General features: G+C 40.0%; 1 long non-coding RNA gene across 1 annotated transcript; it reads right to left on the reverse strand.

Annotated features, from left to right (window-relative positions):
• Positions 1-1,529: 1,529 nt before the first annotated feature.
• LOC136151891 (uncharacterized) lies at positions 1,530-24,054 on the reverse strand. Its single transcript, XR_010660104.1, has 3 exons — positions 23,845-24,054; positions 21,634-21,723; positions 1,530-1,755 (listed from the first exon to the last, which is right to left on the reverse strand). It is a non-coding gene; the product is annotated as an uncharacterized lncRNA (long non-coding RNA).
• Positions 24,055-24,120: the final 66 nt, after the last annotated feature.

Raw genomic sequence — 24,120 nt, forward strand, 5'->3', positions numbered from 1 at the left:
ACTACATAGAGAAAGCAGCAAATGGCTTGGTTGATTTCAGAACCGGGTAGGGTCTGCCCCCAGGAGTGGGCAGTCTTGGTCCTGAACCCTGTGTATTGTGGGCAGGGGGAGGGCAAGCTGAAGGAAAAAACCTAAGCATCCGTTGTGTCTACATCTGTCTTCTCTGCTTGGGGGAAGGATGAAAGCAAGGAAAACACGTTCCTCATGGCACCCACACCCTCAGTAAAATGAAACCCTGGAGCAGGGTTGAGCAGCAAAGGCTTTCCTCCCATCACAGGGGCAGATGGTCTCCCGAGTCACACAGTGAAATGTCACCTTACTCAGTTTGCACAACATCTTCAATTCCCCCGATGACTCTTTCTAATTTATTCAATCAGGGACCAACCTGTCTCATGCCAGCCTAGGAGATGTACCACAACTGGCTGAAAAGAATTCCTCAGGAGGAGCAATTAGCAAAAATCAGAGTTGTTGCTCTCTAAGACTGAGCAGAGAGAAGGATCATAGCTCTCTTGTCCCCATCCCTCCATCAGATTCTAGCTAAACACATGTTTTCCTGGTTTTATATTTTCTGCTTACTGACACCCCTTCTCAGTGACATATGAAATATGAAATGTCATGCAGTGTTGTGAGTTTGTACAAATATAAAGAAACACCAGGGTATACACAGTAACAAAAGGAAAGATCCTATTTGCAAGTATCTGTGGTGTCTCCTTGTTCTGTGTTGATATGTTGTATTGATATAAGTTGGCTTTTCTTAATATACCCTTTACCCTCATCATGGTGGCAGTGTTGGGATATGCATTAAAGTTCATCTGAAGTATGCATTATTTATGCATGACTCTTCCTTGAGTTTGTGCTAAGAGCTTTGGGAAAAGACTCCTGCCATGAGATCTTAGGAACTAGGGAGACAGGTCCAGCACCAATGCAATAAAAGTCACAATACAAAATAGTAGTTCATGAATGACTCAGAAAAGGGGGAGATCAGGACAGACTATAACAGGAAAGGCTTACTGGAGGGGGAAGGCTGCAAGAAGACAGGTATGGCCATTCAGCTTGCACTTATGAAGATCCTCTGGGTCCCAGTTCTGTGCTGGGTGATGCAGAGAATTACAAGGATCAGTGTGTCTCCAAGGAGCATGGCTCACTATTGATGCCCAACAGTGGGTTAGGATACACTGCTGGAGCACTGAGGAGCAAGAGAGCTACTCAATACATGGCTGAGCTGGAGAGAGTGCTCAGCCCACAGGAAAATGAAAAAGTATAGACAGAAATCGCAGCTTCCCAAAGGGACATAACCTACGCCCCACTTACCAACTTTCAAAAGTATAACATAGTTCTTCACTTTTCCCCACCACAGTGTGATAGGAAGCCCTTTCCTTTTCTCTAGCCTGGTTAACTCCTATTCATCTGTAAAGACGCAGGCACCAAGACCCTGGTGAGCCAGAGATGATGTGAAGCTTTGGAAACAGAGCAGAAGTGATGGAAGTGTCAGATACTGCATTAGTGAGGATTCTTTTGATTTTGTGACATATGCCCACATTTAATAATCACAAGGGGGGAAAAAAGAGATCATGGTAGAAGGGGAATTTGTTAGCTCATGTTACTGCAAAGTCCAGGAGTACAAGTAGCTTCAGGCTCAGCTAGAACCAGGTAATTGATTTATATTATCAGGATTCCATTTATCTCTCAGTTTTACTCTCCTCTGGGTTGGCTTCATCCTCAGGTTGCTTCAAGTTTATCTTAGCATGTAGCCATCTGTACAAAAAAAGAGAGTCCATTTGCTTCAATAGCTTTCTCTTTTTTAAAAAAAGCTGATTTACAATGTTAATTTCCACTGTATAGCAAAGTGATTCAGTTATACATACATATACATTTTTTACATTCTTTTCCATTATGGTTTATCACATAATATTGAATATAGTTCTCTGTACTTACAGTAGGACCTTGTTTATCCATTCTCTATTCAATAGTTCACGTCTTGTAACCCTAAACTCCCAGTTAGTTTCTTCTAACCCCTCCTCCACCACCCCTTCCCCTTGGCAACCACAAGTCTGTTCTCTATGCCCGTGAGTCTGTTTCTGTTTTGTAGATAGGTTCATTTGTGTCATATTTGAGATCCCCCAAATAAGTGATGTAATATGGTATTTGTCTTTCTCTTTCTGACTTACTTTGCTTAGAATAATCCTTAGGTCCATCTGGGTTGCTGGAAATGGCACTATTTCATTCTTTTTTTATGGCTGAGTAGTATTTCATTGTATATATACATGACATCTTTATTTATCTGTTGATGGATACTTCAATAGTTTTAGCAAAAGTCCTGGGTCATGTACCTGTTTTAGAATCAATTATTATACCAGGAGTCAAGTGTTCTGATTGGCTGAACCTGTACCTTGCGCCCATCTCTGCATTTGGGAAACGGAGTTAGTCCCACTGAAACCAGATGAACTCCAAGTGGGAGAGCAGTGGTGCCCCCTAAGGAAAATCTGGGTGCTGCTTTTAGATGAGAAGAGAATGGGTGCTGGCCAGGCATAAATGCCACCACCTATTCATAGGAGATACAGAATCAGATCATTTCACAAAAGATACCCAAAGACTAGACATAGGAGAACAAGACTGAGTTCTACTCCTAGGATATGGAAAGGGAAGGAATAATGCAGGCAAGTGTTGTGGTCCTTTAATGGACCAGAACCTGGTGGTCCAGAGTTGATGATAAGAAAGTAAAAGAGAGAGCTGGAGGGAGGGAGAGAGAAAGACAGACAGACAGACAGACAGACAGACAGACACGGGGACCCAAGCTCTGATGGAACAAGGGTGTTTTATTAGCAGAAATGCAGGCTTATATATCTTTAGTAAGATGATTACTCAGATATTACACAGGATGAAATTTTATCAATAGTCACAATATGGATAGTCCTAATACATACAAGTTTGCTGACACAGAAAAGAGTCACTGAAGGGGATTCATACATGTCTTATCCTATGACCTCAGTCCTGGGAACAGCATGCTGTTTCATTCGTTCCCAGAATAGGAACTGATACAGAACAGAGAATCCTTGAGAAATGGCAACATATTGAATTCCTTAAAGTCAAACATCCCCTGGCAACTCCCCCTTTTTTTTCATAATTTGAGTGACTGCAGATATTTTAGTGAAAAGGGTCCTAATCAAATGAGTTTGTTTAGTTTAAACAATTTTTGCATAAAGGCAATGGTAAGCAGTGCATACAATTGTAACAAAAGGAAGGGGAACACAAGCTTGTATGAAATATGATTGATTATAATGAAAGAAATAGTTACTATGACTACAATTGGTCTCTGTGAAATGTCCAGTCCAAGTTCTAAGTTCTTTGGTGTTCGTAGCAAGTTTCCAGATGTCTCATTGTTTAGGCCCAATTCGTTTATTGAGGACTATTTGAGGGCGAGGTGGTGTCATTTTGCCGTCAAGCCAACCAAAGAGTCCTTTTCATGGAAGTGTTTTATTGAACTGTTGGTAATCTTCTATGCTACTTGAGTAACATAATCATATATAGTACTGTTAATATCATCTGAGCAGTTAAATAACCATATACAATGGGGTCCCCAACTACAATTGTATGATCAGCCATAAACATTAATTCTTCTGATTTGGGAAATCCTGATTTTGGATTCTGGTCCCTTTTGATACCCTGCTCATGTCTAACTGTCTACCTATTTCCCTTCTCAGGCATTTGGGAACCCAGTCTCAGGGGAAAGGGGGCAATGACTGCTCTGGCTTCTTCAGGCTGTACAGGGGCATCATGGGGTTCTGGGTTCCCTTTGTCTGCCCTCTGTCAGGGTGCATTAACAGAGAGAGATGAGAGTCCATGGAATGATTAGGTGACTTGTTTCAGCATTGTCTAGGTGTTGGTCAGGGAATATTCTTGTCATAATACCATTTGGAGATTTGTTGTATTTTGAAAGAAACAAATTTAACAAGCAAGTTAAAGGTACATGGCCCAAAGATTAATAGAAGTAGAAAAGCTGTTCAGGGGCTACCAGGAGAATTAGGACCAGACATTGGTTCATGACATTAGTGTTTTTCTAGGTATGAGAAGATGCAAGAATTTGGGCTCATAAAATCTTTACCTGAAAACATCTGACTGTCTGAAGGCCAGTTCTTCTGGGTTTTTCCCAGAGCAAAGAGTGCCTTATTTTTTATTTCTACCCTGAACTCCTTTCAGGGGGTGTCGAAGGTGAGCAGCTTGCAGTGGTCATGATGTAATCTTTATAGAGGCAGCTGGCAAGTACCAACTTCCAGTCAGCAGGGTCTCTTCATAGCCACATATTTGACCATGTTTGGGGGGCATTTTATGGCCCTTGTGTCCCATGGTGCTGGGAAGGCTTATTCCCAGGTCTAGCGAAGATTCCATTGATAGGCCACTCAGGGTGCTGTTACTGGACCAGGCCTTGCAAGTAGCAAAAGTCTCTGGACCACTGTCTTACTAGCCTCTTGGTCCAGGAAAAATATTTCCTCTTTTTGCTTCTTCCCATATCCAGAGTTACATTATTACAGTCACTGATCTCATATGGAAATGTATATCAGCATTATATCATAGGCTCAGTCACACATTTGTTAATGTAAGAAATAATCTTCTGAAACAAGTGACATAGAAAATAATATAGCTATAGCTAGCAGTTATTAGTAAAGTCATAAGTCTTAAGAAACTTGTATCATGCATAAAAATCTCTTCTATTTGCCACAAACCTTTTTTACACTTTCTGTATTCATCACTTTATTTGTCCATTCATAGAACAGCCATCTATAAGCCATATTTCTTTCTTTTTCTCTTAATAAAATGTACCACACATAGAACTTTCTTTTTGGGTTTCATTTTTCACAAACCTTTTTTACACTTTCTGAATTCATCACTTTATTTGTCTATTCATAGAATAGCCATTTATAAGCCATACTTCCTTTTTCTTTTAATAAAATGTAATTCCATTTCTTAAACCCTTTTTACTGAAAATATGCATCTTACTTTCTTTCAGAAACCATGAACTGTTGTTTAGCTCATTTGTAAATTAATCTCAGCAATATTATCTAGAGACAAAGACATACATTGAGACATATATATATATATATATATATATATATATATATGTGTATATATATATATATCTCCAGACAGACAGAGATCTCATAGTTTTCTGCTTTAAGATTTAAAAGGTCTTTTTGAACAAACGGTGAAGTAGAGAAATGATGGGACTTTTCAGCCGTTTGACCCGTGTCTTAGAACTTACCGACCTCAATAGGCCCTGAGTCACTCCGTCTAAAATGCCACATATATCAGGTCCCTGTTCGGGCGCCACTTGTTGCAGTCCTTTAATGGACCGAAACCTGGAGGTCCGGAGTTGACGATAAGAAAGTGAAAGAGAGAGCGGGAGGGAGAGGAAGGGAGGGAGGGACAGAAAGAGAAAGACAGACAGACACGGGGACCCAAGCTCTGATGGAGCAAGGGTGCTTTATTAGCAGAAATGCAGGCATATATATCTTTAGTAAGATGATTACTCAGATATTACACAGGATGAAATTTTATCAACAGTCACAATATGGATAGTCTAATACATACAAGGTCGCTGATGCAGAAAAGAGTCACTGAAGGGGATTCATACATGTCTCATCCTATGACCTCAGTCCTGGGAACAGCATGCTGTTTCATTCGATCCCAGAATAGGAACTGATACAGAACAGAGAGTCCTTGAGAAATGGCAACATATTGGATTCCTTAAAGTCAAACGTCCCCTGACAAGCAAGGATGGCATGGGATGGGGGTGTGCAGAGACCCAAGGCAGGCAGCCGAGTGTAGAGCAGGCAGGATGAGTATCTATGATTGAATAGGTTGTGTCCTGCAAGAGGGACTGTGTGAACTGAATGGCAGTTGAAATGCAGCCTGGGCTCCAGCTGCTGAGTTTTGTGTCCTAGTGTGGGGCTGCCTCACCAGAAGGAAGGGTTCCTTTGTATAATTCACCCAAAGGTGCTATCAGCTCGCTAAGCCATGAGTAGAAGGGCAACATCCATCGAGAGGGAACACCTGCTTCCAATTTGCACAAAGATGCTGTAGTGGGTTGAATTGTGTCCCCCTAAAAGATATATTTGAGATAGGCTGGGGCCTGGGACCCTTTGCTGCACTGGTGCAATGCTTGCACCTGAACACACCTCTCCTCAAGCAACCAAATACAAAGAAATTATATGGGACTAAAAATAACTGTGTGCACGGTACAGTTAGAGCAAAATTATGGACAAAAGATACAAAGAGACCAAAAAATCCAAATGCCACGTTTGAAGAGCCTGGAGCAAAAGCAGAGGGTCAGGATCAAAAGCAAGAGAACTAAAAAAAAAAAAAAAAAAGCAAGAGAACTCAACATACACCCTACACACACCACCACCTAAGGGGCAGGCAAAATACCTAAGCCATCCCTCCACCAGACCCCTGGACATATGCCTACCCTCACCTCCTGAAAGGAATAAGCTTGCTCCCACTCATGGAGTGAGCAAACAAGGGAACCTGTTGTTTGTTCTTATTCCCTGCTGCTGCAGTAGGGGCCCCAATAAACCCTTGCCTGTATTTCTTGCCTGGTCTCTGATCAATTCCTATTGACTGAGGAAGGCCAAGAACCTTGGTAGATATCATATTCAGTCCTAACTCCTGGTACCTACAAATGTGACCTTATTTGGATATAAAGTCTTGGCAGATGTAATCAAGTTAAGATGAGGCCATACTATGCATAAGTGCAGCGCTAAATCCACTGACTGGTGTCTTACAAGAAGACAGAGATTTGATCACAGAGACACAGAAGAGACACAGGGAAGAAGACTATGTGATGATGGAGGTGGCAACTGGAGTAATGCAGCTACAGGCCAAGGAATGCAAAGGATTATTGGTAACCACCTGTAGCTAGGAAACAGGCATGAAACATTCCTCCTCAAAGCCTTCCAAAGAAACCATTGCTGCCAACACCTTGATTTTGGACTTCCTGCCTCAGAGCTGTAAGGGAATATGTTTCTCTTGTGTTTGTGGCACTTTGTTACAGCACCCTTAGGAAACTAACACAGGTACTAAACGGGCTAGCAGCAGCCCCAAGAGTGATGTTCTCCTCTACCCTCATGTCCTGGTAGAAGATATATAGAAAATCTAGGGGCTCAAGAGATCCCAGCAGAAGTAGTTGGACCTCCTCATAGGCACTACTCCCCAAAAGTGTACTGGAAGCGCCTGTCACTCCACCATCGCACAGCAAGTAAACAATATTTTCAAACGTAGTAGTTCATAGTGAGGATTGCCAATAAAACTAGTGACAAACTTTTCTTGGTTTGAGAAGATGAATGGGGCACACATTAGATTGGAGCCTCTGCATCTGCTGTTCTTTCTGCTTTCTGTCTCCCAAGCTTCCTTATGTGCCTCCTCTGAGAAACCACATCCCCCTTTGTTTTCCTTTGCCGTAGAACTTACTGTGCCATATTGTAATTTTCTGAGTACTTGTGGGAATAGATTGCCCAATGACACTGAACACAATTTTTTTTTTCTGTGAAATAAACCAGGCAAGAACTAGGCAAATGTGCAGGAGGAGTCTGGAGACCTACTTAAACGAAGGAAATGAGACTCCAATAGTTTCACTAACAAGATTCAGAGTTATTGAAATGTATTGAGGTAAACCAGGGTAGCTATGAACACAGGCCAATGACAGGAAAGGCTGGGGAGTCCCTGGAATGTCATTCCTCAGAGAAGTATACCCTGACTCTATCATACCCCCTCAGCTTGTTTTATTTTCATCATGAAAATAAATCTTCATTAATCATCATGAAATTAATTTATTTGTTTGATGAAAGGTTCACGAGAGTGGGGATCTTGCCTGTTTCGTCCACTGCTGCACCCTCAGAGCCTTGGGCAAGTTACTTAACCTCTGCTTTGCTTAAACCTCTCATTTGTAAATCATGCCAACCTCATATGGTTATTGTGAGGATTAAATGCATTAATGTAAGAGCTTAGACCAATGTCTGGCACATAGCTGATAACTGATACTAGGTAGCATTTATATTGTGCTTGCTATGTTCTAGGTACTAGTCTAAGCACTCTATATATACAATTGGCCCTCCATATATGTGGGTTCTGTATCCACAGATGCAATGAACAGCAGATTGAAAATAGTCAGAAAAAAAAAATCCAGAAAATTCCAAAGAGCAACACTTTGTCACGTTTGACAACTATTTACATTGTAATAAGTATTATAAGTAATATAGAGATTATTTGATGTACACTGGAGGATGTACATTGGCTATGTACAAATATTATGTCATTTTATATAAGGGACTTGAGCATCCACAGATCTTGGTATCCTCAGCAGTGCTATAACTGATCCCTCATGGATACTGAGGAGGACACTACATCAATTTAATCCACAAAACAATCTTATAAGATCACCATCTTGTAGATAAGGAAACAGAAAGTTATTTATCTAAGACCACGCAGCTGGTAAATGCAGAGCAGGCATTGAAACCTCAGAGTCCCAGTGCTTCACCATGACAGCGTGCTGACTTCTAATATAAATCCTTTCAAATGAACATAATCACCAAGAGAATGGGAAAAGATGGAACCACTGGACTAGTTCAAAAATCAAGACAAGTATTGAAGGGGAATGGTTGTTGGGAGTCTGTGAGGCAATGACACTGAATTTTCAGCTATTTTATATTTCTGTAGGGGTTTCCCTGGTCAATCCTGTATCTGGGGAAATGGCTGTGAGGGTTAACTTATAAAGTAGTAAGGAGTAATGCAATTCTTGACTGAGTGTAGCGCTGGGATGGGATGTTGTCTTTCTTCACATCCTAAGAGCCTTGAAAACCTGGTGAGGGATTCTCCCAGTGTCGAGAGCAAGGACTGGTGCTGGAGACCCAGCCCCTATCTCATCCCATGAAACACACTGAAAGCAACTCACTCCAGCGGTGACAGAAGAGGAGAGGATCTCTTTTCTCTCGACCGCCCATGTTTCAGCCCCCTCTCTGGCTTTGACAGCTGCACCAGTGCTTTATAGGACATTGCTGGGGCATTCTTTAAGAAATAAACTGCTATGGGACCCAACCATTTGTCTTTGCCACCACTAGAAAGTGAGTTACTGAAGGCCAGGGAATAGAGTTTTACTTCTATCTCAAATCCCAAGTCCCCCACAGATTACAGCACTTTAAGGGTGCTCAGTGGCTATTTGCTGAATGAAGAGAATTGAATGCTCTTGATCAGCAGATGGGATAATGCCTAGACAAGGCAGTTACTATCTTAGATTTGTAGCTGAAAGGTGGCAATGGCGATAGCATTTTGGAAGGGTGTTGAGAGGATGAAGAGATCACAATCAAGCTATTTCTGGAGGAAGCTATAAAAAAGAAATAATGGTTTGTACCCGTGGATATAAATTTAAAGCACTTCATGGCCAAAGGCCTTTTAAAAATCTTTCCTTCAAACCTCTGGAGTCTGCTTAAGTTGAAGAATCTTTTTCCCCCTGTTTTTCTTTAAGGATAAGCTGGCAGCAGTATCCAGCATCCACCACCAGGCACTCATAGGGAGCTGTTTTTCCCAGCTCCCAGTTCTTAAAAGAACTGCCTAGATCACAGTTGTGCCTATGGAAACAGAAGTCTCTACCTTCCCATATTGGTGTCTTTCTGCCTTTCATAGTGTATATACAAAATACCTGGGAATCAGCTGGCAATTGTCTAAATTAAATACTTAGGTTGTCTATGCATGACTCAATAAGTGACTCTTTAAAAGAGCAGCTAAAAATAAAAGTACCTATTTTCCCATATATATTACTGTATATGTATATATTGTATTCATTACATAAGCAGATTTCTTCACATCATATGAAAATATGACTCTAGAAATACTTCTGCTCCATACACATGCTTGTCCTCAACTGATCAGATCTGTATAAATATCCCTTGGATGCTAGGATTAAGGTCATCTTCCTTGATCTGTTCCCCTTTGCAAAGGGAACCACCTTTCATGTAACAAGTGTTTTCATGCTATCTTAGAGCCTTCTTTTCCCATTTTTCTCCCAACATTAAAATAACCACATTCTCAGTCCTGATGTAAGACAGATGCTAATAAATTACTCTCCCATTGAGATGAGCTGAAAAGTAATGGATTAAAATATATTTTCTCCAGGGGAACTAATATCAAATAAAAGCCTTCAGGAACTGAAGTCCTTAAGGGTAGATACTCAAGCTCTGTGGCAGGCCAGCAGAATACACTGAGAATCCTAGAAAAGATTAATACATACACGGAAACAAGTTTTTTTTTGTCACAGAAAGTGTTTACAGATCAGTTGGGAAAAGATGGACTATTCAATAACTGGTTATCTATATGGAAAAAAAAATCTGATCCCTACCTTATACTATATACAAATATCAGTACTAGCTAGACTTAAGACTTAAATCTCAAAGCATAATGTAAAACAACTGAACTTTGAGAAGACAAAATAGGAAAATATTTTATGACTTCAGGATAGAGAAGGATCTTTTTAAATGGAAACTAAAAGTGCAAGCCATGAAGGAAAAAAAGTCTAATTTAAGATAATCTTATTCTGAATGAAAAAACAAACCTAAGGGGGAGAGGATATTGATAACATATGACTGACAAAAGAAAGAGAGAAAAATTCAATAGTAAAATGAGCAAAAGGAAAAATACCATTGTATTAAGGCCCAAAAGCATGTGAAAAGATGCTTAACTTTGTTAGAAACAAGAAAGTGAAAATTAAAATCACAAATCACCTAAAATCATTTCTCACCTACCAGACTGACAAAAATTAGAAACTCAGATAACCAGGTATTGGTGAAACTGTAGTGACAGGAACCCTCATTTAGTGCTAGTTGGAGTTTAAATTAGTAGGACTTTGGAAAATAGTTTGGTATTATATATTTAACTTGCACACATTGCACGATCTAGCAACTGCATATGTATATGCATTCTTGTGCTTGCATAGCAAGAGATATACATAAGAATTCTAAAGCAGTATCACTTGTGAAAACAAAAAGCTACTAACAGTCCAAATGTCTGTCAACTACAGAATAGATAAGTATATCATGGTAGATTCATACAATGGGCTATCATGCAGAACTGAATATGAATGAACTGTACCTGCACACTTGGGACTCCCAGGTGACTCGGTTGTAAAAAATCTGCCTGTCAATGCAGGAGATGCAAGAGACATGAGTTCGACCCCTGGGTCAGGAAGATCCCCTCGAGAAGGAAATGGCAGCCCACTCCAGTATTCTTGCCTGGAAAACTCCATAAGAGAGAGGAGCCTGGTGGACTATAGTCCATGGGGTTACAAAGAGTTGGACACAGTGACTGAGCACGCACACACGTAGCTATACAATTGAACTATTTTAATGAATAAACAATAAAGGTAAGCAACAGAAGAATAACATACTAAATGGTTCCATTTATGTAAATTTAAACAGGCAAATCTAAGCAATATATTTTGCCCAGATAACTTCAGTTTGACCCTCCAGATTCACTTTCCACACTTCTATTTCCAGGAGGCAGCACTGAGTGGACCGAATCTATGGGCCCTTTATGACTTATAGCTTCTGGTTAGATTTGGCTGATGTGCGGTGCCAGCAGAATATTGGATAGGTAGAAGCAAGTGGGGTTGAGTGTTTATTCTCTGGTAACCTTGCTGTGGGTTGCTATAGGCAGGCTGGATTCCCTCCAATGAAGGTCTCAGCTCCTATCAGGAGGGTCTCTCTGTCTGGCTTCCTGAAACCACCTCCACTACTCTTGCTTCAAGCCCATGGTGATAAAGAGCACTGTTACTAAAGATAATATCCTGTTGTTGTATTCTTCTGTATCCTGCCTGCACCTTTGTAAATAATTCCTTTAATAAACTCTCCTCAAATTATACTAATTTGAGTGTGCCATCTGTTTCCTGCCAGGACCCTAACTGATACAATATTGTTTGGGGATACAGAGACACTGTGGTAAAACTTACAAGGAAAAGCAAGGGAATTATTAACATAAAATTCAATATAGTTATTACCTCTATGGGGGAGGGAAATATGATACAAAAGAGCCACATGGGGGACTCATGTACTGGTAATATTCTATTTCTTAAACTAGGCTGTTTGTAGATGTGTATTTGCTTTATGATTATTCTTTAATATAATTATTCTTTAATACGTTGTAGATAACCTTTTGTATGTGTAATATATCTTAAAGTAAAAATTCAAATAAAATATAATAAACTCCCACTAGAATGAAAGATTGTGAGGACAGAGCTTTTTGTCTTGTTTTTTTGCTAGAATGGTGTTGACACTAGAAAATACAAAAATATCTGTTTGAACAACTTAATGGATATCCAACTTTGGCCTAGGACCTCCCCATCCATGATAGGGAGTCAAGGAATTTTTTTAAACTCTGAATCCCACTGTACAAGCTAGGAAGAGCTTTCCTTGTCCTGTCGTCCTTTTTACATATTCCACAGACTCTCTTTCCCTCTCTTCTTGGTGACTACCACAAATCTATAGAATGGATAAGTATATCATGGTAGATTCAAACAATGGGCTACCATGTAGAACTGAATATGAATGAACTGTACCTGCACACTTGGGACTCCCAGGTGACTCAGTAATTCTGTTTTGGGTTATTCTACTCCACCTCCACCCCATCCTTCTCTCAATCCAATTCCAGAATTAAAGGTACTCTCCCTTCATCTTTCTTTCTCCTTAGACCACAAATTCAAAGAGTCATTTTATTTAAAGGATTTTATTACCAACCATTTGGGGGGAATAGAACAGGAATACAAAACAAGAAATATTTATATATGAAAGTCTTGGTCCCCTGGCTGTGATCTGAATTCCTTGTAGGAAGTCAGGTTTTAGCCCTTCCCTATTCACTATTTTTCCTGTGGGTTTGGTCATTACAACCCACTCTGGGTTGGTCCTTGAAGGAACAAGCTTGGTGGAATGACAGTGAACAACTTGCTTCTCTGAGGACTTCCAGGGAGCATCATTTCTCATTCTAGGAATTATTCATTTGAAGGTGAAAGTCGCTCAGTCCTATCTGACTCTTTGTGACCCCAAGGACTGTACACCACCAGACTCCTCTGTCCATGGAATTCTCCAGGCAAGAATACTGGAGTGGGTAGCTATTCCCTTCTCTAGGGGATCTTCCTGACCCAGGGATTGAACCTTGGTCTCTTGCATTGCAGGCAGATCCCTTACTATCTAATCCACCAAGGAAGCCTTTTTTAACATGCTCTGATAGTGGGTAATGGGATAGCTAAGAACAGGCAGATCAGCATAAGAAAAACAAAACTATAAATCAGTCTCTTCCAAATTTTTTCTCACAGAGTAGAATATTCACTGCCAAAAAATAAAAATTAAAAAAAAAGAGAAGCAGAGGGTGTCCTATAGTCAAGCAAGTTTGGGAAATGCTGCATGTTACATTATCCTTTTCGAGAATCAGAATATATGTTACCAGATTAATGACCTTGAGAACCAGCTGTCTCTCTCTCTCTCTCACATACACACACACACACACTCACACACACACACACACACACATTTCGTTGCTAACTTGTGCCCAGCTCTTTTGTGACCCCACACACTGTAGCCTGCCAGACTCCTCTGTCCATGGTATTTCTCAGGCAAGAATACTGGAGTGGGTTGCCATTTCCTTCTCTAGAGTATCTTCCTGATCCAGGGATCGAACCTAAATCTCCTGCATTGGCAGAGTCGTTACCACTGAGCCACCAGGGAGGCCCTATATATATGTGTGTGTGTATGCGTCTGTACAGGGTTCTATTTTCTTCACATTCTTGCCGACACTTGTTATTTTGTGTCTTTTATTTTTATAATAGCCATTTTAACAGTTGTGCAATGATATCTTGCAGTTTTGATTTGCATTTCCCTGATGACTGGTGATGTTGAGCACCTTTTCATGTACCTTTTGGCCATCTGTATGTCTTCTTTGGAATAATGTCTATACAGGACCTCTTTCCTTTTTAAAATGAGAGTCTTTCTCTTTTTGCTATTGAGTCATGAGTTCTTTATGTATTTTGTATATTAACCCCTTATCAGATATATGATTTGCAAATATTTTCTCCCATTCTGTAGGCTGCCTTTCATTTTATGAATTGTTTCCTTTGCTCTCCAGAAGCTTTTTAGCTTGATGTAGTTTCACTTGTTTATTTTTATTTTTGTTGCCTTTGCTTTTAGTGCCAAATTCTCCAAAAATCATGGTTAGACCAATCAATGTTAAGGAAATTACTCCTTTTATTTTCTTCTAGGAGTTTTGCGGTTTGGTGTCTAAGTTTAAGACTTTGATCCATTTTGAGTTGATTTTTGTGCAAGGTATAACATAAGAGCTTCATTCTTTTGCATATGGATGGCCAATTTTCCCAACATTTATTGAAGAGACTGTCCTTTCCCCATTATATATTCTTGATACCTCTGCTATAAGTTAATTGATCATATATGCATGGGTTTAATTCTGGACTCTATTCTGTTTCATTGATCTGTGTGTTTTTGGTCCAGTATCATACTGTTTTGATTACTGTAGCTTTGCAATATAGTTTGAAGTCAAGAAATGTGATGCCTCCAGCTTTGTTCTTTCTCAAGACCGTTTTGGCTATTTAGAATCTTTTGTTGTTCCAAATAGATATACAGTCTACAAGATCAAGGCTGAATGTAATGAAAATTCAGATTTTTTTTTCAATTTTTATTAGTTGGAGGAGGCTAATTACTTTACAATATTGTAGTGATTTTTGTCATACATTGACATGAATCAGCCATGGATTTACATGTATTCCCCATCCCGATCCCCCCTCCCACGTCCCTCTCTACCCGATCCCTCTGGGTCTTCCCAGTGCACCAGGCCCGAGCACTTGTCTCATGCATCCAACCTGGGCTGGTGATCTGAGAAAATTCAGATTTCTTTTGTGAATTAAAGTGTAGATGATTTACAATGTTGTATTAGTTTCAGGTGTACAGTGAAGTAATTCAGTTATATGTATATACACACATGCATGCATGCATGCTAACTCACTTCAGTTGTGTCTGACTCTTTGTGACCCTGTGGACTGCAGCCTGCCAGGCTCCTCTGTCTATGGGATTCTCCAGGCAAGAATACTGGAGTGGGTTGCCATGCCCTCCTCCAGGGTATCTTCCCGACCTATGGATTAAACCCTTGTCTCTAACCTCCCCCGCACTGGCAGGTGGGTTTTTTACCACTAGTGCCACCTGGGAATCCCATATATACATATATATGTATATATTCTTTTCTAGATTCTTTCTCATTATAGGTTATTACAAGATATTGAATATACTTCCTTGTGCAATGCAGTAAGTCCCTATTGTTTATCTATTTTATACATAGTAGTATATATCTGTTAATCCTAAACTCCTAATTTATCCTTTCCATCTCCTTCTGTAATCACAAATTTGTAATTTTTTTTTTTCAGATTTCACATGTAAGTGATGTCATATATCTTTGACTTATTCCACTTAGTATGATAATCTCTAGGTCCATTCATGTTGCTGCAGATAGCATTATTTCATTCTTTTTTATGGCTGAGTAAAATATATTTGTTGTTCAGTTACTAAGACATGCTCGACTTTTTGTGACCTCAGGGACTGCAGCACGCCAGTATATATATATGTGTGTGTGTGTGTGCCACATCTCCTCTGTGTGTGTGTGTGTGTGTGTGTGTGTGTGTGTGTGCGCGCGCCACATCTCCTTTATCCATTCATCTGTCAATGGGCATTTAGGTTGCTTCCATGTCTTGGCTATTATAGTGCTGCTATGAACGTGGAGGGGCAGATATCTTTTCAAGTTAGTGATTTTGTCTTTTCTGGATGTATGCCCAGGAGTGGAATTGCTGAATCATATGATAGTTCCATCTTTAATCGTGTGAAGAATCTCCATACTGTTTTCCATAGTGACTACACCAATTCCATAGTGACTACATTCTTACCAACATGGTACTAGGGTTCTTTTCTCCACACCCTCTTAAGAGTTAAGTTTTTAATGAGCTTATGAAAACATTCAAAGTGATCCTCTGAGAACAACAGAAGCCTAATTTACATCCTTAGAATCTTGGGATGCTAAGTAGACTTCTATGAGTCCTATTTGTATGGGTACACAATGGGCTCCTTGGGAAAAATGATAAATATGCCTTTTGGAGCAAGGGGAGTAGACAAGAACTGCCTCCGTTCTTTGGATTGAAGAAGGTAAAGAAAATAAAGTGAATTAAAAATTCTCTTTCATAACTGTATAGTCTTCTTCAAGTAGAAGTGAAATTTACATCATTAAGGAGTAGCTACTGAAATCTCCTCTGTCCATCTGGCTCTTTTTGCAAAACAAAAACCAACAAGCCAAACAAAAACCTCTGAGCTCTCACAATGGAGTAATATCAGCAGTGGCTTAAAGTGAGACAGGATTTATTTTGTTAAGACTAGAACAGAGTGGAAAGGAGGTTCAAGAGGAAGGGAATATTATATGTTTATAGCTGATTCACGTTGTACAGCAGAAACCAACACAACATTGTAAAGCAAATATACTTCAATTTAAAAAAATAGACTTCTCTGACTGTTCAGTGATTAAGAATCTGCCTGCCAATGCAGGGTACACGAGTTTGATCCCTGATCCTGGAAGATTCCACATACCTTGGGGCAAACTAAGCCCTTGGGGCAACTAAGCCCATGTGTCACATCTACTGAGCCCAGAAGCCCTAGAGCCCATGACCCCTGCAACAAGAGAAGCCACCACATTCAGAAGCCTGTGCACTGCAACCTGAGAGTAGTCCCAGCTCACTTGAACTACAGAAAGCCCACACACAGCAAGGAAGACCCCACACAGCCAAAAATAAACAAACAGGACTCAAATAGGCTTTTCTTTCCCAGCCTAAAATCCAAAATTCTTGCTCAAGTACAGGACATACATTCCCATGGCTCTAGCTCCACCTTGTGATTAATCAAGAAATCACCTACTTCCCATCAACTGGGCAGTTGAGTAGTCATCGGGATCTTTGCAGTCAATACTTGCCAACAGTTCCTAATAACATATTAATTAATACTTTAGGCCAGGCTCTGTGTACATGATATTCAAGAACTATGGCATTTAAACTTCATAACAACACTATGAAAGATGTATTTTATAGATGGAAAACCAATGTTGAGAGAGTTTACCAGAGTTTGTTGTGTCCAACTCTTTTTGACCCTATGGATTGTAGCCTGCCTACATGCACCTCAGTCCGTGGGATTCTCCAGGGAAGAAAACTGAAGAGGGTTGCTGTGCTCTCCTCCAGGGGATCTTCCCAACCCAGGGATCAAACCTGCGCCTTCTGCATTGCAGGCATATTCTTTATCCCTGAGCCACCAGGGAAGCCCCTTTCCAGAGTTCAGCACTTTTCCAAGATCATACAGGCAGGGAATTAATTCTCTGGTGGTCCATTGGTTAGGACTCTGCTTCCGTTGCAGGAGCCCTGGTTCAGGAACTACGATCTTGCAAGCCACATGGCTTGGCCAGAAAAAAATCATACAGGTGGCAGTTAGGTCTTAAACCAACCATTTCTAGGCTTTTCTTTTCAATCACAACTGTCTGCTTATAAACTAAGGCACACATACATCACATACATTTTTTTCCCTTTACAACACACATGTAAATACATATCTTATTTAATCTTCTATTGCACAGATTTGTACTTTCAAAGCAACCTTAAGTTGAAATGAATGATCCAAAGGAACAAATTAATGTTTAAATGAGCATTGGGCCCTAGAATTAGGCTGTTTCTTGGTGATAAAATGGTATATTGGAAAAGCCAAGAGATTTGCTAATTTGAATATCTGCTCTACCACTTAATAGCTGTGTGACCTTGGGCAAGTTACTTAAGGTCACTGGCCTCAGGTCCCTTAAGTGAATTAAGAACCAATGAACTCAAATAATGCTAATTTTTGTAAATCAAACTCTGGCTTACTTTTCATAGAAACTAATTTCTAAAAGTTACTGTATCAGTAAACAAAGAATCCTGTTGGAATCTGGAGATTGATTTTTAGTAGGTGGAAAAATTGGTCCCATAATGAGTTGTTTGAGTTGTTAAAATGCTCAGTGAATCTTTGAGAAGTGAAACTTTAAGAACATACACATAATAGACTATTCCCCCCACCCAAAAGATGTCCACATCTTAATCTCTGGAATCTAGGAACATGTTCAGATACACGGCAAAGGAGAACTAAGGTTGCAGAAGGTATTAAGATTGCTAAATCAACTGACCCTAAAATAGGGAGATAATCTTGGATTATCTGGGTAGGTCCAACTTAATCATAAGGGATTTTTAATAAATGGGAGAGTCAGAGGAAGATGTAATTGTAGAGGAAAGACTTTGAGAGATGCACTATAGCTTGCTTTGAAGACAGAGAAAGAGGGACATGAGCAAAAAAATGTGAGCAGCTTCCAGAAGCTAGAAAGAGCAATGGAACAGATTCTCTTCTAGAACCTTTGGAAAGAAATGCAACTCTGCTGAATCTTTAGTTTTAGCCCAGTGATACCTGGGTCAGGGTTCTGTCCTATAGAACTGTAAGATAATATATCTGTGTTGTGTTGGCCACTAAGCTTGTGGCAATTTGTTATAGGAGCAATAGAAAACATACAGTATCTATGACCATCGGTGTGTCCAGACTTCTTACCTGTTTCCTATGGTGGTGTGGAAAAGGCACTGGACTTGGAATCTAAAGACTAAGCATCTCAGTTCTGCTTTTAAATAGCTGTGTGACTTTCAGTAAATCACAATTCCTCTCTAAGCATGTTTATCATGTCCTGGCACCTACCTCACAGAGTTGTTATGTACAGGAAGCGAGATAATGGATGTGTAGGTGCTGTAAAAACTATAAAGCATTCTATATATGACAGGAATTATTATTTACAGGGCCTAATACATAGTTGATATGCAAGAAATATTTGCAAAGTGGGATGTGGAAACTTGATTGCCAGGTACTCGGGAGAACAAGAGATCATATCTGATACCTGCTCTTAAGTTTTGTTGTTGTTTAGTCACTAAATTGTATCCCACTCTTTGCAACCTCATGGACTGGAGCTCACTAAGCTCCTCTGTCCCTGGGATTTTCCAGGGAAGAATATTGGAGTGGGTTGCCATTTCCTTCTCCAGGGAATCTTCCTGACCCAGGGATCAACCCATGTCTCCTGCATTGGCAGGTGGATTCTTTACGGCTGAGCCACCAGGGAAGCCCTCTTAAGTTGATTACATATAATTATGGAGATAACATATTCAGAAGATTTAAACTGTAACTCAAAATTTACATAAGATAATAACACAAGAGAAGTCACAAGGTTATATATGATTAAGCAACAAAGAAGTGATATAAAACAAATATGTATCCTGAGTTCAAGTATGGAATGGATGGTAAGTGTGGGATGAAAGACTCACAGAAGGATTCCAGCAGGAGGAAGGTCTTGAGCAGGATCTTGGAAGGTGTGGTCAGATGGAGAACAATTGCTACCATTATACCTACAAAGCACTGTTTTTCCACACACAATTCCTGGAATCGTATTTTACATTTAGGATACTGGCATGCAGTTCCAGTGTTTCAAATGGTATTCTTTTTGATCCCCTTGGTAATGTTTTTTCTTTTTAAAAAATTTCAAACTTAGAGAAAATTTGTAAGAACAGTACAAAGGAGGTCTTTTCCCCCCCTGAACCTTTTAGAATAAGTTACCCATATGATGCCTCACCACCCTCAAATTATCAATTATATAGGGGTTCCCTGGTGGCTCAGTGGTATATAACATTATGATAATATTATATCAATTATCATATATAACCTTGTGACTTCTCTTGTGTTATTGTCTTATATAAACTTTGAGTTACAGTTTAAATCTTCTTCTGAATATATTATCTCCATAATTACATGCTATAAACAATTCAGAGCAGATATCATATATAATCTACTGTACTCCTCCAAGTATTTAGCATGTTTCCACATCCCACTTTGCAAATATTTCTTGCATATCAGTTATGTATTAGGCACTGCAAATAATAATTCTGTTTATATATAGAATGAATGCTTTATAGTTTTTTACACCTATACATTGTCAAGAAATTAACATCTATGCCTTACTATCGTCTAATCCACAGATTCCATTCAAGTGTAGCCAACTGTCCCAATAATGTCCTTTATAGTGATGCATTTAATTTTCAAATCTCATTAGTCTTAAAGCAAAACAGTTCTTGAACCTTCGATTTTCATGACCTTGCCCTTTTAAAGATCATGTAAATTATTTTACAGAATATTTCTCCCAATCTGTATTTCTGATGTTTCTTCTTAATTAGATTCAGGTTTTACATTTTCAGCAGGGATAGCACAGAAGTATGCTGTTTTTTTCCCTCATTGCATACCATTCAGTTCAGTTCAGTCGCTCAGTCGTGTCCGACTCTTTCTGACCCCATGGACTGTAGCCTACCAGGCTCCTCTGTGTGAAATTCTCCAGGCAAAAATACTGGAGTGGGTAACCATTCCCTTCTTCAGGGGATCTTCCGGAACCAGGGGTTAAGCCCAAGTCTCCTGCATTGCAGGCAGATTCTTTGTTTGTTTGTTTGTTTGTTTTTTTCAGGCAGTTTCTTTACTGCCTGAGCCACCAGGGAAGCCCTTCTTTTAGATAGAAAGTAAGAGAAGGCCTCTCTTAAGAGGTGACATTTGCGCTGACATACAATGGTAAGAAGGAACCAGTGATGCAAAACGTAAAGGAAGAACAGTCCAAGCAAAGGAACAGATATAATGATCCTAAGGCAAGAAAAACCTTTGTATTTTGGAAGACATTAAGATTTCAAAAATCTCAAAATCTGTCTTTTTAGATCAGAAATGAGGAGCACTTACAAATGAGGAGTATTTGTAACAGATAAACTAGTGATAAATGGGATTCCCAGTTGGCTCAGTGGGTAAAGAATCTACCTGCCACGCAAGAAATGTGGGTTCAATTCCTGGATCAGGAAGATCCTCTGGAGGAGGGCAAGGCAACCCATTCCAGCATTCTTGCCTGGAGAATCCCAAGGATAGACGAGACTGGCGGGCTACAGTCCATAGGGTTGCAAAGAGTTGGACACAACTGAAATGTCTGAGCATGCATGCACACAACTTGTGGTAAAGAATCCACCTGTCAATGCAGGACATGCAAGAGACAAGGGTTTGATCCCTGGCATGGGAAGAGCCCCTGGAGGAGAAAATGGCAACCCACTCTAGTACTCTTGCCTGGAAAATTCCATGCACAGAGAGCCTGGCAGCTACAGTCCATGGGATCAGAGTCAGACATCACTGACACACACAGTAGCATGAGCAATTCACATATGTTTTAGAGTTACTCAACTTATTTTGAAGTTTGAACACCAACTTCTTCCTAGAAGTATGCTTATACAGGAGAAAACTATTTTTATAGTCACACAAACTCCTTGGTATGTTTTGCACATATTTAGTCTCACAACAGAAGATTCTATAATATGCCTACATCTTGATCTTGATACAAGGCTACCAAATGTGGAGTGGGCAGGACATTAATAACTAAAGCTCCAAAGGCATAACTGCCTAGAGTGTGGGTCCAGGACTTAACTGTAAATATGTTGTTTACCTATTTCCTCTTTCTGTGCCTTTCCTCCCACATTTAGCAATGTCTTCATCCACCCCAGGTTCATGGTGATCTCAAGCTGGCCACAGGGTGCTTCAAGCAGGGGGAAATCAGAACAAATCGATTCACAAAATGTTACTCATTTTAAATTTCTCTCAAGGGTATTATTGGCATTTAGGAGGAGTTGTAAAGAGGACACTGCATCATTAACAGAGAAATTTTAGACACTAAAGTAAAATAGATAACTCTGTACTCTTACTCGACTTAGAATCAACATTCCACATTTCCAATTAATCCACTTGTAAGCTTCAAGAGAACAGAAAAACTTTTGTTCATTACTCTATTCCCAGTGTCTGGTACATGTTAGAGCTCACTTTGCTGGCTAAATGAATAAAGGAATGCCTAATTACAGACTGTTACTATATTTCAATAATAATATAGTAATAACCTGTTACTACATATATATAGTAATAGTCTGGTGACCTGCAAGATTCAGAGGTCTCTTTGTAAAGGGAAAAACAGGTCACACTTTAGGATGTGGCCTTTGATTCTAGTCAGAAAATTCTAATTATTGTCTGCATTTGAAGCTTCCCTACTGTAAGTATATAGGGCAGGGAGTCCTGGGAACAAAAGAACCAGGAGAAAAGAACTAGATACAGTTTTTTGACATTTGTTGTCCTTGTTCAGTCACCTCTGACTCTTTGCAACTTCATGGACTGCAGCATGCCAGGCTTCCCTGTGAGAGTTAGACCATAAAGAAGGCTGAGTGCTAAAGAATTGATGCTTTAGAGTTGTGGTGCTGGAGAAGATTCTTGAGTCCCTTGGACAGCAAGGAGATCAAACCAGTCAATCCTAAGGGAAATCAATCACCTGATGCAAAGAGCCTGCTTACTGGAAGACCCTGATGCTGGGAAAGATTGAGGGCAGGAGAAGAATGGGATGGTAGAGGATAAAATGGTTAGATAGCATCACCGACTCAATGGACATGAATTTGCACAAACTCCCAGAGATAAAGGACAGAGAAGCCTGGCGTGCTCCAAGTCCACCCGGTCGCAAAAAGTTGGACAAGACTTAGTGACTGAATATCCACCGCCAAGAGGCAAACCCAGTTTTGGGAATCATTACTTGTAACGTGTTACTGCTTTGGAGAATTTCAAAACACAATACCTCAAAACAGACATGTCACTTCAGGTATTTATTCAACAACAAACATCACAGGCTATTTTACTATAATGTACTGGGAAGCTGTGCTAGGAATTGGTAATAAAGGGAAAAGAAAACACTGCTTTGAAGGAGGACAATCTAGGGGAGTTGCTTACTATAAAAACGATAGGTTCTTGCAAACAAACGAATATAAGAGGAATATTTTTCAATGAATTTATCTCATCTGCTGCCCTAGTTCAGGTTTCATAATCTACTTGAATCTTTGCATTCTCCTTCCCAACTTTTTATTTATCCTGCGTTGTCATAGCTTTCACTTAAAAAAAAAAAATAAAATCGATTTTATGTTTCTCTTTGAAATCAAGCTCCAAAAGGGCAAAGATTTTTTGTTTTGTTTATGACAGTATTCCCTGTGCCTGGAGTTGGGGATGCCTAGAAAAATTTAAAGACTTACGACAATCATCAATAAATCTCCTTGCTTCAAGTGTTTTTCCATTCCTTCATATTTATTCCTTTGATGTGCTAGGAATCCATATATCATGGTTAATAAAATATATTGTATGGTAGTTGCTTTTTATTTTCCAGTATGTCTGTTTCAATTACATTTTGCCTACCTAAAGCCGTTGAAAGCAGAAAAACCTTTGGGAAAAAGGACTTGAGGGTAGAAGCCTGACACGAGATGGCTGCTCAATAAAAGTTGGCTGACTTAACGCTGTGAACTCTTCTCTGCGAGGGAGCTAAAAAATGTTTTCGCACAGTAGAGTGAACACATCTACACCTGTCTTTTAAGCACTTTCTAGGCCTTGAGGGCGAGCAGCATTTATGTCTGGCAAGCTACAAAAAGGAGACTCAAAACGACTATTTCTATCGTTCAGCTCAGCTCCACTCACATGCCGCTTCCATCCGGCGGCAGAAAAATACTTCCGGCGTTCTGCTTTTAACGTGCTGAGTCACTGCCAAAGTCTCCACCATAGGTTTGAGGCGCAGGATGCACAAAATATGACATAAATGGTGGGGGGAAGGCTGGGGGATTAATTTTCTCCACTCGCTTACCAGTTTTCGCATCAGGGGAATATTTTCCTCTGAGCCAGAGAGCCCACTCAGTTTCTACCTCAAACCACCTCCACGCTTACGTCATAAATGCTGCGCATCAGTCCTGGCGCCCTTCTCCCGTCGTCCTCCGCGCCGCTCTCTCCGCCTCTTCTTCTTCGCCCCTCCTACCTCTGGTTTCGAAAAGCTCGCTGGGTGCTCTGAGAATCCGGCCCGGTCTCTTTGACTCCTTTTTTAATTCTCTGTTCCTATTGGTTGGTTACGTGCGCGTGACTGCTC

Source organism: Muntiacus reevesi, chromosome 1 (assembly GCF_963930625.1).
Source record: "Muntiacus reevesi chromosome 1, mMunRee1.1, whole genome shotgun sequence".
NCBI classification, from domain to species: Eukaryota; Metazoa; Chordata; class Mammalia; order Artiodactyla; family Cervidae; genus Muntiacus; species Muntiacus reevesi.